Source organism: Vespa velutina, chromosome 5 (genome assembly GCF_912470025.1).
Source record: "Vespa velutina chromosome 5, iVesVel2.1, whole genome shotgun sequence".
NCBI classification, from domain to species: domain Eukaryota; kingdom Metazoa; phylum Arthropoda; class Insecta; order Hymenoptera; family Vespidae; genus Vespa; species Vespa velutina.
Genome location: NC_062192.1, coordinates 4,249,582 through 4,263,555, shown reverse-complemented (window position 1 = coordinate 4,263,555; position 13,974 = coordinate 4,249,582). Strand labels below are relative to the sequence as shown.

Here is a 13,974-nt window from a genome sequence, read left to right as displayed (position 1 = left end):
GTAGGTGGTGATAGAGAGAGAGAGAGAGAGAGAGAGAGAGAGAGAGAGAGAGAGAGAGAGAGAGAGAGAGAGAGAGAGAGAGAGATAGAGAATGAGATATACGTCGAGGACGAACTACTCAGGATGGCAAGCAACATCGAGGGATCCGTCTGGTTATGATGCAGGAAATAGATAATCGAACGCTTAATTACTTCCCAGCCAAGTAGCGAAATGAAGGATCCAGAATCTCCTACCACGTACGGATTTATTAACTTTGCTCGCTACGAACTAGCTTTCATTTAAGCAGCGTTAATTAATAGTATGTCATCGGATCATAATTAACGTATTTTGAACAATAAAAGAACAAATACGAGTTTACTTTTCTCTTACGGCAAAGAAAATACTGTTGGGAATCATTGAATCCCGTTTAAGCTTCATTCCGGGATCCTTGCATTTTAACGATAATTTGACAGTAACAAGGCTGAGCTTAATTACATCGCGTTCGATATCGCGGGCCGATCGTGTGTCTAGACTAAAACGAATTATTCGGCGCTTAAATCGAATAATCCAGCGAATAAAATGGATTTGGGCATGGGTCCGATAAAACGCACTGGCAGTGAATTTACGACGTATTTAATGATCGTTCTTCGAGCTACTTCGTCGTGTGTAATCATCAAAGATATGGGACTTCATCCAAAAGATGATGAGTAAAAGGAAAAAAAGGACGAGTCAATTGGATAGAAGGGATTGGACTTTCTTTATTTTTTCATTAAAAGAAGATAATGTTTTTTCTTTTATCTTTTCTTTGTTTTTAGTATTTAATAACTTTCAAAAACTTTCTCCTTACTAATCTCTCTCTCTTTTCCTCTCTCTCTCTCTCTCTCTCTCTCTTTTTCTCTCTTTCTCTTCCCTTCTTTTGTTAAATAAGGTTTACGCTTTTGTTTAACGAGTCGAGTCAGGAATGGTAAACAAATGCACGTGATTGGGACATGATCGTGACAGAAGCGTAATCTAATTGTTTAAACGTGTTCGCGTTTCTTTACAATGAAAAATCAAATGAATAAGATCCTTACGTATAACTCTCTTGTAAATAAAAAGGATAGATGTTCTAATTATAAATAGAATCCTCTTGAATTTAACAATGTCTATTATTGTCTATATTTAATCACTCGATAGTTAAAGTCTCATACGACATTTTTATCATTTGTTTGGCAAGCGAATTTTCTTCTTATTCGACTAATTCAACGGAGTATATGATATTTTTTTATAAAATTGGATCTTATATGAAATGGAAAGAAACAATATTGTTTGAGGCAATGTGTTATGCGTTGATATTTAAAAAGGTAAGGCAGGTGCAAACCGTGCGGCACGTGTATTCGTTTACGTATATATGTATGTGCTTTTATGCGCGCGCCTCGATGCGGAGGGCCAAGAAGGCGTGAGTTTGCGACCAGCGGGAATGACTAAGGTACTGAATACAGGGTAACTAAGATAATTATTTCCGTGGTCGGTCGGCCGGGCCATTTAACCTATAAAATTTGCATATACGGCTCTTAGGCAGCTCGTGGCTTCCGAAGTCTTCAGTCTCTCTCTCTCTTTCTCTCTCTCCCACACTTTCCCTCACTCTCTTTCTCTTTCTCTCTCTTTCTTTCTCTAAAGTTTACGCTCACACTCGCTCGCTTTGCGTTTTAATAAAAAGTCTTTGCGCCTGGCGTGTTAGCGAACATTTCAGAAAAATTTATTCTTCTCGTAGTCGTCGTCATCGTCGTCGTCGTCGTCGTCGTCGTCGTCGTCGTCGTCGTCGTCGTCGTCGCGCGGTCGGACGTTATTCACCGTCGCACGAAATGCCTTCACCGAAAAAAAACCTACGATTCATTTCTTTAATTTGGAGAGACCAGTCAGACTATGCGAACAGCTGCGCTGGCTCGAAGGTTCGTTTAACTTACTCGAACGTTTCATAATGAGATCTATCGGGGTAAAGATTAAAACTGGAGAAACAGAAAAATGGGCCAAGTTATAAATATATGGATACGCTTATTTATTAAAGAATTTTAATATGTATTAATGAAATTTATAATGCAAGGTTATTTTTATTAAACTAGAATATTTAATCAATGGAAGAATGATTTAATCAATTTTCTTTTTTTTTCCCACAGATTTGACAGATCAATAAGATTATCTTTATCATAAATAATTATTATATAGTTAATAACTATACTAAAATAGTTTTACTTCTGAAATTGATTTATTCTTTATTTAAAAAATATCATATTGGATATCCAAATATTCTATTTCTTTTTATATCTTATTTACATTATTTCTTTGCACGTTCGTATTCGATGATTTTGCGACCGTGATAATATAAACTCGCAACGCCAGCGGTGAATCTCAAATTCGTGATCCGTCTTTTCGTATGATAGGTACGTATGTATGTAGATAAGTACATACGTATCGCCGGAAGGCAGCAGGAGTGCCTCGCGTTCGAAACGTTCTTGAGAAAACGTATAGCAGTTTTTCCAGCGCCTATATTGAAATTCCTTCTGATTGAATTTCGATTACACTCCGGTCACCGACGGTGTCGGTAGCGGCTGCAAATAGAATATGACGTACGAATGTAGGCAATCGGAATTTCAGAATTTCCACAGATATATGCGTATTTTCCTGAGATCGAACGTTTCTCAACGTTTATGCGTTCAAAACACTAAACTTCTTACCGAGAATTCGTTTGTTTTTTTTTTCTCCTCTCTTGATTTTCTCATTTACGTTACTAATTTCGTTCATCTCATGGGAATAATATGACGAAAATTAACGTATAATTTCCATAGATGAGATATTCAACAAAACATCTATATACTATATTAACGTGTATTATATATTAGTATTAGCATGATTGCATTAACATTACAATTATTATAATCAATTACGAATGTATTATTATATCTTATTATTATATGTCGAAATTATTATTTTTTAATATAATCAAGCTAGATTATAATATCTCATATGTACGTTTATCTGACGGCGTACATAGGATTGATTAATATTCTAATATAAACAAATTCTATTATCATTGACAATTTTACTTGTAAGTTTATGTATTATATATGTTGTATTATGTCGAGTGTTATTTCAAGGGAAAGTCACGTAAACAAAACAAAATAGGATCGGTCGCTGTTTATTATCCCATTGTAGCGTAGTATTCGCTAGCGATGACAACTCTCTAGATCGTGTCTGATTCCGTATCAAAATTCTTTCGAATTTTTATAATAATTATAATTTATTTTTTAACAATCCTTGGTTCAATAATTTATATTTTATTAATCTTAATCATTCGTATTTAGTTTTTTTTTTATTTATATTCAATATATATCGTTTATGCATACGTATATATTATACACATCATTGTCACCGTTTGGTTAATGCTAATTCTGAGATATTGGTTTAATTATGAAAAATAGAAAAAACAAAAACCACAAAAATGGAGAGGTAAAGACGATAAATAATCCATTTATCAAAAATATATTGAGAGTTATTTAAAAGAGAACTATCTCTTTCTCTATTTATGCTTTAAATTGATTATTTATTGAATTTTTGAGAGTTGTTATCTAAATAAAATTTTCAATAAATTATTATTCAATCCGGTTTTTGTTTTTGTTTTTTGTTTATCTTTTTTTTTTTTTTTTTTATAAAATCGAAGCTCGGAGATTAGTACTAAAAACCGGACTCTTCGAACTAAAACTGAAGAGGTGGTAACCATTCATACATCACACATAACATATGTGTGTATATATATATACATATATATATATTATATACGAGTACTTGCATAGGCGCATCAAACATACATCTATACATGTGTGCACTTATATATACATATTTAAATATATTCTGTATTAATAATGCTTTTGAATTGTGATTGGATTATAATTTATCATATTCAAAGTATCTATGAAAATTAGTACATTGATAATTTAAACTTTGTATTTTTTTTTATTGCTTTTTATCTACATACGTCTCAATGTCTCTTGAAAAATTTCAAATAAATAACAACATATAAAATTACATTACGTAATATCGATTGTGTTAGTTCGATTGATATTTCTGAGAATATTAGAAAAGATAAACAAATTTAAGCGTGTACGTTCGATTTCGTCAATAAACAGAGAAGTAACGTAATAGAATAAAAATTCTATTGTAGACTTATACGTAATATTATAATCGTGAGATGAAGAATGATCTAAAGGTCATACAAACAAAACAAAAGATAGTCACGTGCTTGACCCTGAACCAAAATCGATGTTAGCCATCGTCCTATACAAATGTAATATTTGAAAGTGTAAGCAGTTCCTCTGAACGTGTCGAACCTGAACGTTCTTATCTTGAATATTTGATATTCTTCGAATTTTTCGAAATTTTATGAAACGATCTTTTTCTCTTTCCATACGCAGGAACTTCCGCATGATGAGATCTGAAAATCAGTATTGCTTACGACGTTTATACATTTTGCATGATACAACGTAATCACTGTCGAGCTAATGGGTTGACATTCAATATATTGAAAAAATTTCGTATGTATAATATATCTTTTATTTAATTTAAAATATTATAAAAGAATATCAAAAACATTACCCGTAATAAGGATTAGTCGAATATAAATCGAAGTACATAGTGAAATCATTTTAAGATGACGATAAGTTTGCATTACCATATCATTCAATTATTACGTCGTAACTTTACAACGTAAATTTACATCGTAAATTTTAACATCGTAAGCTTTTATTTCTCGTTATGTTACGCGATGAAAAAGAGGATAAACTACAAGTGTGTTTTAAATATACCATCCCTTCCTCCCCCCCCCTCCCCCTTACGACTCATTAACTTTTTGCAATTGTATATCTTGCATATCTCGTGTCTCTTCTATTTAGAGAAGAAGATATTAGATCGTGAATACGCGAAAAAGATTTATATTTTTGTAAATAGAACGTCAAAGGTTTTAGTAGCTCTTAATAATAATAATGCGCTAATGCGTTTTTAATATTACGAGTTTGTTCGTGTTAATAGAAAATTTTAAGTTCATTTTGACGAGCCTTTATACTCTTTGTAAATAATTCACAGGAGCACATGCGACCAAGGAAGAAATTCCAAAGGAATTCTCTCATGAATGTATGCTAACTTTAATTAGTATACTAAATATTAAATGGACATTTCTCTTATCTCTTAAATATGCAATTTTTTATTTTTAAGTTTAACCCTTGAACTTGAACGTTTCGATAGAAGAAGTATAAACCATCGTGCCTGTTTTCGATTTTGATTCCAACGACACGCGATGCTTACCGACAGGAATTCGAATCGTAAGCCCTTTGACTCCATAAGTTCTCCCTCCTTTTCGTTTCTATCCTATGTCGAGCATTTCGTAAAGTTGTTTCGCACGAGCAATCATTAGGAGTTTCCCGTCTAAACTTGGCATTCAGACTCGTCGAAGCATCGTTGAAGGTAGCGAAAGGAAAGTTAGGCTTACGAGCTTGCGAGACTTCCGCGTTGTTCGAAACGCCTCTCTTCCTCTTTCCTCACTTCTCAGTCCTCACTTCTCAACCATCGCCATCGCCATCACCATCACCCTTAACCCTCCGTAGTTCCTCGTCTTTCCTCTTCTCGTCACGTAATTTCACCATTGTTCTTGGCGCATTCGTGAGGCCTGGCGATACTCTTTTTGGAGCAGCAATTAATATGCCCTTAATTCCGTATCCGTTCAGCGCGTAATATCCCTCCTCGGATGATCCAGGAACGAAGACGAAGTGGAATTAAACTTCGCGGATAGGATTTGGTGCTTTCGTGATCCCGACATAAATGAACGTCGATGTAAACTCTCGAAAGAGCGCTCGAAAAGGAAGGAACGAAGGAAGGAAGAAAGGAAAGGGTAGATGAATCGTGGGAGGTCTTCTCCTCTTTCTTTTTCTCTCCCCTTCTAATCTCATCTAATCAATACCAAAGTCTCGCGCTTACTCAATGTCACCGTCAGGGGCCACGAAGCTGGAGGGACTTTCTCTCTCTCTCTCTCCGCCTCTCTTTCTCTCTCTTTCTCTCTCTCTTTCATGAACAAGCGAGCGAGCAGCTTCTTCCGTTTCCCGCAGCGCAAATTCGTTAAAGTTCCTCGCACAACGTCGTCACAGTTCTCGTCTTCTTCATCGTCGCATCTCAGAGCTTCCATCGCTTGCTACGCTTCGATTCGTGGATTACTTGCTACCACGAGTACGTCGTTCCTCGAATACTTCGCGATGTCACCTCGTTGCCGTAGGCCAACTCTCTTAAGTTTCTGTTCTTTCTCTTTCTTCCTCTCCCTCTCTCTCTCTCTCTCTCTCTCTCTCTCTTTCTTTCTTTCTCTTTTTCTTTTATTCTTTCCCTCTTTCATTTCGTCATCCTTCGTCTCGAACCTAATCTAAATCTATCCTTCGATAGGTCGCTTCGATAGATCGAGACCGAAGGGTTTCTTCGCCCCTGGCGACTATTTTCAACCCTCTACTTCAGTGGTTCTCAAAATGTAATTCCTCAACCCTTCAATAATAGAGTCCTTTCGATTTCAGGACCATCATAAATCCTTTTAAGAGAATGAAATTCGACAGAATTTACTATTACACCTTCGATACGATCTTTGTAGAATGAGGAATGGACGTGGAAAGGTTAAACGTTTAATTCGCTTATTCATATTTAAATAGAAACGTAAGTTCGTATCTCGCAGAGGCGGAGTATTTCCTTTTGCTTTTCTCTCGAGGGAATAATAACGGAAGTAAGCTGATCGCCATTATAAACATATACATATTTTTCCTGAAACCATGCTTTCGAGTAAACCGTCTGAGTACGTAGATATGTAGAAACATGTACAACAATTTTTAGGTCGCAGTCGACACCGGAAACAGGAAGCTTCGCCTCGCGAGTTTGTTGCGAGATACATTCCCTTGACTTCGTGCACGTTCGTGGATACACGTCCATGAGATAAAAGGTAAAGATAGAGACAGAGATACACAGAGAGAGAGAGAGAGAGAGAGAGAGAGAGAGAGAGAGAGAGAGAGAGAGAAGAAAAAGGAAAGGGAGAAAGAGAAACAGCTTTTTCGGCCGGAAATTGTATGCCAATCTCGGAAAAAGACAATTACACGTGTAGTCGGAACAAAACGGTATCTTTGCGCGTCGTTTCGATCGATATTCTATCATATCGGTTAAGCTACCACTTTTCAATCAGTTTTCCATTTGCATCGGCAGTGCTTTTACACAACAGCGTAGATTACCTTTCCAGGTGACCAATTCATCGGTCGATGAGAAAAGTTCGTGATTTTCACGAGCGTAAAACGAGGAGACTTTTCCTTTCTCTAAAAAAAAAAAAAAAAAAAAAAGAAAAAAAAAAAGAGAGAAAAAAGAGAAAAAACTAAAAAAACTAAAAAAGCAATAATAATAAAAAAGATTTTATTCGACTCAATCGTTTTGTACGAACTAATTTGTATCCAATCGGCTATGAAAGGTGAATCGCATATAGTCGCTATAAATTTACTTGTTTTATTTGTCCATTTGGTAAGTTTGCACTTTTAGACGAAATTGTTACTCGGTTAAAAACAAAATGATAAATAAAACGAGTTTTATAAGTTTCGAAATTTTATTGGATAAACGTTGATACTATTACGATTATTTGTATCGCTTGAAATTTCTTCGATTTCTCCGACGTGGGAGAGTTGTATTATAGAAAGCAATTAAATTCGTAAGTGAGGGGTAAAGGGATTCTCGTTTTGGGTAACACACGGTATGGGCCGCATTACATTAACGACGTTTCTTTCTGTTTAGCCTGCTGGTTTCGGGTAGTGGTCTCTACTGTAGTCAGAAGAGAAGGAAACGTGGAGGGGGCCCGATCGTTTCCAATCAGACGTGGGCTATTAAAGGCCAATCGTTTCCCATTACGAGCAACCCTCCGTACTACGCCGAGAGCGTAGTAATGCAGTTTCGTTGCCACGCCGGTATACCTTTCGATTTTTTAATCGATGCTTACTTATTGCCGAATACTTCAATGATTTGATCTGAAACATCTTTCTGAACGTTTAAGGATGATGAAATCATTGATTAAGCGAATACGTATGTATCGTGTTCATAGTGGATTCAGAAATATATAATTACCAAAGTTGAAATTATAGGTTCTTTCAAATAAGCGGGATAAAATATTACCGATTCATTCTACACGTATGTTTGTTTTCATTTTCACTTAAATCTTTTATTACTTTCAGCTTTGAATTTATATAAAACTCATGAAAATTTCCTTTATCCGTCGTTTCGCTTCACTATCGAACTTTTTTTTTTTTTTTCTTTTCCTTTTTTTTTTTTTTTTTCTTTTATAGATCTCGATCGATAAAATACGAACGGAATTCGTTATAGGTATAGGAATGCATATAATTTGACAAAGAAGTATTGGCTGTCGATTTTGGTCGCAGCCGGTGAAATTTATTAAACGGATTGCGATTCAATGACGTTCGACGATAGGATTCCACGAGAGAAACGTGAGAAACTCTTCGGTGTCTGTGTAACTGCAGCGGAGCGACCGCTTTGGTGCATTATGCAATCGAGAGTGAGGAAGAGAGAGAGAGAGAGAGAGAGAGAGAGAGAGAGAATGAGAGAGATCCCTTGAAAGTTTTATCGAGCGCGCGCGATCTTCGAAGTTGCATCGTGGAAATGTATGCAACGTGTGCACTGTATTCGGGTGGTGGAATAACCATCTCGCGCTATATGTTTTTCTACGATTCTTCGAGACTTTTTAATGGCCGTATTACTTTCGAAACACTACCAAATGCCATCAAAAATTTTTCTTTTCTTTTTTCTTTTTTGAAAAAGAAATAACATTTATAATTCTCTTTCGACATGTTAGATTTTCGGTTGCGTCAGGGTTAACTTTTTCTTCTTCTTCTTCTTCTTCATTTCTTTTCGAACAAACATCAAGTAGTTTTTTACATTAAGAAAATGTATTTCACCTCTCTCGATTTAGATTTAGTTTCACGGAAAAGGCCGCATCCGGAAGTAACTTCTCGCACGAAACGGTTAACACCGGAACCGGTTGGTATTCCTCTCGGGGTATTCCTAAGTTCCGGTCTAATAACGACCTGCGTACAACGACCCTATTTTCCAGTATCAAGCGGAAATATTAAGAATTTTTAACGGTTATTAATTTGATGCTTAGTCGAGTTTAGTCCGACGCGGTCCAATTACGTAGATGTAATTAAATAGGAGGTAATTTAGAAACCTGCGAAAGGTATTATTGAAGTTTCGAAGTACGGTGCGAAGCAACGAGGGAATTGCGTTTGTTTACGAGGCTTTCGTCGTTTCAGCTCTGAAAATATGCAACATGGGAGGGTGTAGAAGTGAGGTTGCTGTCGTCGAAAGGGTGACCCGATTGGACGATGACGACAACATTGCTGGAAAACGTTCTGTCTGACACACACATGCGCGTTACTCCTTCGTTCGATGTTACCGAAAGGGATCCGGTCCGCTTCATGCATATGCTAATCATATTCGGAGATATGTGCTTGCTGCCTTCTAGGATAGAGATGAACATCGGCCAATTCGACCTTGCCATTCCCGACCCTTCTTTTTTTTTCTCTCTCTCTTTTTTTTTTTTTTTTTTTTTTTTTTTCCTTTTTTCCCTTCCCCTCCTCCCACTTTGCAGTCGTCGATAGTACGATATCGATATACGATATCGATTTGTTACACGTCCACTTGTGTCTTTTAATAGAAGATATGAAACGTTAAAGTCGAGAATAGATTGAATATTTATAGAAAAACTTCATTATCAAATTTCGATTAAAGATAGGCTATATGTTTGAATTCTTTTTGATACATTACTTATTATCGTTAACTATTGAATTGATTAGAATTTACGAGTAAAGTTCAAGTCTTGAACTTGATCCATTCTATCCCTAGGCAACTCGATATAGTTCAATAACTAAATATCTTCTTCTTCGAAGCTAGTAAATGTTTCCAAGTGTATCTATCTATCCATTATCCGTTCATCTAATCCGATATCTACCGATCTGCCGTCCAATCTATCCACCTATCCGCCTATTTAGCCGATCGACTATCTATCGATCTTCTCTATCTTCTTCCTTCGCCGATGTCATCGTACCTCTCGCGAGACACTTTGTCTATCCACTCTGCGACCTTTCGACCATCACGTTACCTATCTACTTCGCTAGGCCTGCCAATTACCGTTGTATCGACGCATTCTTCGTTCGAGCGCAAACGACTCTGACTTTCTAAAAGAGAAAGAGCGAAAGAGTTAGAGAGAAAAAGAGGGAGGCAAGGAGAGGATCAGAAAGAGACAGAAAGAGAGAGAGAGAGAGAGAGGGAGAGGAAGAACTCGTCCTTTCACGATACGTCCACAACTCGCGGCTCGTTAGAAGTGGGTTTCTCGTGGATCGATATCCGTTAGATCTTTGCCAGATCTCCGTTAGATTTTCCTTACCCTTTTATAATGTTTTCTGCTCCGTTGGGATTTCTACTTGTGGAACTTTATGTTCTATACACTCGTAAAAGCTCTACGTGTACGAAAAATTCTCGTGGAATTCGCTTTTACCCATTGGTATTCTTAAAACGGCAACTCTTCGTCCATGAATCCACTTTCCTTTCGTTGTTCATTTCATCCCACGACGTAGGTATGTAGGTATTCTCAGGTATTTTTATATCCGATTGACTTCATTACGTTCCTTTAGCTTTTTAATTTTTATTGAATGATACTTTATCGTATTCCTCCATTCATTCGTTTCGTTTCGTTTCGTTTCGTTTCGTTCAGTCGTCTCTCCCAGTCGAAGTTCACCTTTAAGGGAATCCTTTCGAAGTAAAAAATAAAATTAGCTTATCTCTACTTCCGAAAGATTGAGCGACAGTGTAATTACTTTACCGAATATGCGGTATGTACCCTCGAGCACGACCGAGTACGGATTCGGAGACGTGGATAGCTCGTTGCAAGTTATATTAAAATATTACGTCGACGTTCGAAAGAGAAAGAGAACAAACGAAAGCGAGATAGCAACCCGGTGGATCGTGCTGCCGAAATTACCGGTGAATAACTTCGCGATAAATTATTATACTTGGGTCGTGTGTATTAACACGATATATCGAGATATACCTACTACTTCGTACTTCTCACCGATATTATTTTCCTTGTTTTCTATCTTTTACATATATTTTCGACGTGCCGCAAAGTTTATTTAACAAACTAAATTTGTATCCATATAATGATCTAGTTAATCGCAAATGCTAAATTGGTTGCTTTTATGCGATAACTGAAAGAATTAATGTAGCTTTAATACTTTTAAAACGCTTCCGGCAGTTTTCCCGGCGAAAGCAACGTGAAAACTATTTCTATATCTTCGTTCGCGATTTAGCTTGCAAATTTGTTCACGATTTGCTAAGTATTTTTATTATTTCGACTATGATACGAGAAAATCGATGATACTTTATTAGTCGTGCACGCTCCATAAAGCATTTTTGTTTTAATCATGGAATAATTAATGGAATGCGACAGAATCGTATATAACTTTGGTCGACAAAAAATGCTTGTGTAATTAAAATACTCTTTCGTCGTAGAACGTCGTCCGTTAATTTTAATTATTAGAATTCTAAACGGATCAAAAGTAATTTTGAAAAATCGTAATGAAACGAAGTAATGCAATTATTAGGTATCATCTTAGGATTACTATATAATCATATCGATAACATTTTCGTAGAATTTTTAAAGAAAATTAAACGAAATTAAATGGATATTTTTATCTGATTAAACGTTTTCTCATCATTGAACGTATTACGTAAATAAATAATTAAATCGATTTGACTTAATCTGAAGGTAAAAAAGAAAAGAAAAAAAAAAAAAGAAGAAAAAAGAAAGATCGAAAGATAAATAGAAATAATAAGAAAAAGAAAAGTTCATGTGAATACGTTCATCGTTCATCGATTGCAATCCGAGCCGAAATCTTTGCGAAAAGTTGTTGAAATACGGAGAATCGGCATCGCGGCTTTGCCTAACCGTCAAACCGGTCTCATTTCTCGTCAGATCGGTTTCTCGAACGACAGACGCGTCCCTTCGTTGCGAAGGCTATTCGGTAGCAAAAGCAGGATCGCTTTCTCGCTCGTTCGCTCTTTCTTGTTGTCATTTTTGCAATGGTCAATAGCTCATTTGAATGCGCCGTGGTTCCGCGCACCGCCACGGCGGACGTTAACGATTCTTTTGTTTTACGTATACGCGGGGCCGTGGACTTGGCTCAAAGTCAGTCACAGCAGTTGAGAGGTAGAGGGACTTGATTTAAAGCCAGGCCGATATCTCGGGGGATCGCACTGCGCTTAACGAGCGTCGCACCACGTGTGTGCGCAACGTGCGCTCACGCGCACAAATGCGATCAACTAAAAGAGAAAGAAAGAAAGAATATATGTGTGAGCCAGAATGTGCTAGAAAACTATTCGAAAGATTGACTTATGTTCTATGTAAAATTAATCGTTCATTCATATCCATGCTATAATATTGTTCTTTATAATATTACTTATATTTTTCACGGTATTGTTTTTTTACACGTGAAAAGAAAAACATTGAGTTATAGAAGATTAATATTTAATGTTTCTCACATGGTGAGGAATTCTGATATTCAAAATCAATCTACTACATCCAGTGATATATAATTTATCTATTAGATGACTCGAGAACTGCTTAGAGGTACAGCAAGCGAGTATTTGGGGTCTCTCGGAGACCCTTCTTGCTAACTATTGTCTCCGAAGTTTAGTTGGAAGCTCGAGGAAATGAAATTCCCTAATTAGTGAAAGCGACGAACCCTCTCTCATGTAACGTATCGAAGATCTTTTTGTAGATCTTCTTACATTTAGATATAATTAAAAAATTTTTCTTATTTTTACTTACGATGAGCTACGAATAAATGATTTTTATCATTTGTTATTACAATTAAAAAAAAAAGAAAGAGAAATTATTTAAAAAGAAGCTATATATTTAAAAGAGCGAAAACAAATGGGTGCACCCTTTTAACAAAAGTTACGTATTTTCGGCTTTTAACATTCGCTAAGAAAGAAAAGATATTGTTACGTATATACCACGTTTACGAACAGCTCAATGACAATTTTACGATCGTACGTAGCACTTAAAGATCATACTTTTGCACGGATTTCAGGTACAAGCCGATGGAGAACGGAACCACTAACAATGCCCGGTCATACATCGAAATCGCGAAGGACACGGTCCTCCTGCATACAAACGAAAGAGGAGAGGACATTCGGGTTTTCTTAATCAGGTATCGAACTCTTCTCCGTCCTTTTTACGATCTCTGTGAAAAATACCGCTTGGTTATAAATCGCCAATGCGCAACCAACAACGGTTGCGCTCCTTTACGGAGGGAAATAACTTCCTTTGAATTCTTTTCGATTTACTTGCTTATAGTCGCGTTCGAAGGCACAACTTCGAAAAAGAATCGAAACTCTTTAATCGTACGTGAAGTTTCGTACGGGATACGTTTCTTTTCTTCTCTTTTCTCTTTTCATTTTTTTATTTTCTTTTTGTATAATTTTTTTTTTTTTCATTTTTTTATTTTTTCCATTATTTCTTCCGAACGAAACATTTTTTATCATCGCATTTCACGCCTCTTTCCTTCCCTTTGAACGATCAAATATTCCATTGATTTTTCAAGATCAGATTCGCTAAGTGCAGAGAGAGAAAACGAATTGTATGGAAGATTAAGCGATATTTCTGGCACCTAACTAAATTAGATATCATCAGAATAGTATCGGGAGCCGTTAACTGTATGGTCTATACGAGATTTCGCGAAACGGGTAAATCCAAGAATCGGCGTTAACGAGCGGATATTCCATCGGTTGGCAATCAAGAAATTAGTTTCGTTTCAATGTCTATGCTACTCGTCCGGGAACTATTTTGAAACGTGACACGCTTGATTCGTCAAGATGAGTGAATAATTTCTC

At 36.4% G+C, this 13,974-nt stretch overlaps 1 protein-coding gene across 8 annotated transcripts in view; it reads left to right on the top strand.

The window, feature by feature from the left end:
* LOC124949209 (latrophilin Cirl-like) overlaps positions 1-13,974 on the top strand; it is a 663,827-nt gene that overhangs the window by 28,621 nt on the left and 621,232 nt on the right. For 6 of the 8 annotated variants that reach the window (XM_047493923.1, XM_047493920.1, XM_047493926.1 and 3 more), the window contains exon 3: positions 13,173-13,292. The exons of the other annotated variants lie outside the window; for them this stretch is intronic. The gene's annotated coding sequence lies outside the window, so the exon portion shown is untranslated. The remainder of the gene's footprint in view (positions 1-13,172; positions 13,293-13,974) is intronic. 8 annotated transcript variants of the gene reach the window in all.